At 43.1% G+C, this 3,020-nt stretch overlaps 1 non-coding gene across 1 annotated transcript; it reads left to right on the plus strand.

Moving 5' to 3' along the window:
• Positions 1-1,088: 1,088 nt before the first annotated feature.
• LOC120519209 lies at positions 1,089-1,207 on the plus strand. Its single transcript, XR_005631411.1, has one exon. It is a non-coding gene; the product is annotated as a 5S ribosomal RNA (ribosomal RNA).
• Positions 1,208-3,020: the final 1,813 nt, after the last annotated feature.

A 3,020-nucleotide genomic window follows, 5' to 3' on the forward strand; every position in this document is an offset into this window, starting at 1 on the left:
CCTTCAGCCAATTCCTTGATCTGATCGTGCATCTCTTCCATCCGTTCATGCATCTCGCCCCACGACGGCAGGATGTTTTCATCTCTTTGCACCTTAGGAGTAGAAATGTATAGCGAATCCAACAGGATGGTTGCTTCATCGACCTTTGTGCGCCCTGATTGTAACATGTTCGCCCAGCTTGATCCCTATCTTCGTGTCCTCGCTCGGGCTGGTGGCCTCCTGCGCAAAACCCCACAGAAGAAATCTGAACTATGGTGGTGAAAAATGCGTGAAAGGAGATAGCGGATGTATACTAGTCAGGTCCCCGTATGGGCCATCACTAATCTGTACCGCTAACCCTGGGCAAACAACTAAACCCAGAGTTAAGACACGATTAGAAAACTGCTATTATAAAGCAGTTCAATATCTAAAATCTATCAGGCAACGTGACCAACACTCGTCCTTTTATTGACCCCCATCACCAGTCCCAGCTTAGCATTAACAACAAGCTATATCACCAAATAAAGAAGCAAAAGAACAAATATATTATTTTACATATATAAAGAAAAACAAACAAACAAATACATAGCAATCAAAACCCTCTCTCTGGTTTAAACACGCGATGTTCATAAATAAGTAAAACCAGACTGATCAAATGGGTTAACTGTTCTTATTGTTCAGGGCAAAGAGAAACCCTACTGGAATACGCCGGCTGTCGAGCCGATAACAACAAAGTTTAATCCTACCGGTCCAAGATATTTGTCAGCGAAATCAAAGAAAAAGAGTCTGGCTTCAGAGATGTGTCTCCCTTGTGTCACGGAGTCTTCAAAAAAACAGAACTTGTTCCTTTAGATACTTTTCTTGGCACTATCCTGTCACTTCTCTTTGCTCCACCACAAGATGTCTCCCTTTCTCCCCTTCTTTTCCGGTTATTAAGCTTTAAACACCAACCACCCTGACCGAGTTATGACCTCCCCCTTAAAGGTGTATTTACAGAAATCCACTCAAAGAGGCAGCAACCGCCCACAGAATAATAGAACATGTGGCATTCGCTACAGCGCTCCCCCACGATCTTCAATATTTAACCAGAAATAAGGAATGCTGAGGTTGCTTACGGCCATACCAGTGTGAAAGCACCCGATCTCGTCTGATCTCGGATGTTAAACACGCATGGGCTCGACCAGTACTTGGATGAGAGACCGCCTGGGAACCTCGAGTGCTGTAAGCTTTTTTCCATTGCTGTTGTACTCAACCTGACCATCAGTGTATGGCTGAGAACTGCATCTTCATCCTTTCAATTTGAGCGCCCAACCCCGATCTTTAGTATGTAACCAGCAAGAAGTAGTGATGCACTCGCTTACAGCCATACCAGTGTGAAAGCGTCTGATCTCGGAAGTTAAACACGCAAGGGCTCGACCAGTATACATGTATGGTAATCCGCCTGGGAACCCCGGGTGCTGTAAGCTTTTTTCCTTTACTATTTGTACTCAACCTGAACATCAGTGTATGCCTTGGAAATGCATCTTTAACTTTCCAATGGAAGCGCTCCCCTCGGATCTTCAATATTTAACCAGCATTACGGAGCACTGCTTTTGCTTACATTCTTACCAGTGTGAAAGCCCGATTTCATCAGATCTCGGAAGTTAAACACGCACAGGCTCGGCCAGTACTTGGATTTGGGTGCTGTAAGCTTTTTTCCTTTACTGTTGTTCTCAACCTGAACATCAGTGTATGCCTTGGAAATGCATCTTTTAATTTTCCAATGGAAGCGCCCGTCAATAGCTTCTGTATTTAACCAGCATGAAGTAGTGTGGCTTTCACTAATGGCAACACCTTTGAGAATGTGCTTGAACTCATCTTATCTCGGAAGTTAAACACGCACGGGCTCGGCCAGTACTTGGATGGGAGACTATGGGCGAAGACTTCAGACTAGACAGCATGTGTGGTTATAAAGCAGCTTTATTTTGCAGAGTCACAGTGAGAAGAGTTTCAGAAAAGCAGACAATCAAATATATATGACAGAGTCAAGGCTCTTCTGAACCCCATCTGTTGGGTGGTGCAAGTTTTTATACCCCTAGAATGCGTGATTTAATATCATTATAAAATGTAACAGTCAACACGTTTATTAGACACAATCCTTGAGCCCCTTCAACACCCCTTGTGCAACTTGATTTTTTGGCCCCTTTTGTTATGGCGTTCAGATGTAAGCTAAGAGAAAACGTGATAAGGCAGAGTCATGTGTGGAATGCTTAGACCTTGAGTCCTTTGCACAAATATTTTTCTGTTTGCTAAAACAAAGCATGCTTTTACATGGTTTAGTAAAGCTTACTTCTCAGACATGAATTAGTACAAGGGAACGAAGAGAACATTCGTCTTCCACATTCCCCCCTTTTTTAGCAAGCAAAAAATATTTGATCAGGGGAGAGTTGAGTGGGAAAGGGTAGGAGAGGGGGATGGAGTGGAGTGGGCGGAGGAGTGTAGGGTGGCTGAGCTGATCTGAAGCATTTTTTTTGTGTAAAAAGTAAGCCTTTGCCATAGAGGCAGTGAAATACTTGGATACAGTGTATCTTAGCAAGGGAACAATACAGCAAGCTACAAGCAGGAGAATGATAAAAGCAACTGTAAGAGAGATGAAAACTGACTTAAGCCATTTAACCAGGTTGAGTGGAGGCGTGTTCTGATTCAGGACCCACAACAGTGGCTACAGCTCAGCTAAATGAGCCACCAGAAACCTGCAAACAGGAACAAAGCACAAGGAGTCCCTGGCGACTTGAAAATAAATCACCCTAAAATGTCCAAATATTGCTGTTCTTATAGCTGAAAGTGCATACAATTTTTACTATTATGTTCTAGAAAATAATCTGTAGAAAGAACAAAAATCCAGCTTTCTTTCAAGCCGTGCTTTATATAGCATCTTTCATACATTTATCAGTCCATCCATTTTTTAACCCACTTCAGTTCAGGGTCATGGTCATCTGACACCTATCAAAGTTGTGGGCACTGGAACCCTTGAACTGGATGTCATCCTATCACAGGGCACA

Source organism: Polypterus senegalus, unplaced genomic scaffold, assembly GCF_016835505.1.
Source record: "Polypterus senegalus isolate Bchr_013 unplaced genomic scaffold, ASM1683550v1 scaffold_6026, whole genome shotgun sequence".
Lineage (NCBI taxonomy): Eukaryota > Metazoa > Chordata > Cladistia > Polypteriformes > Polypteridae > Polypterus > Polypterus senegalus.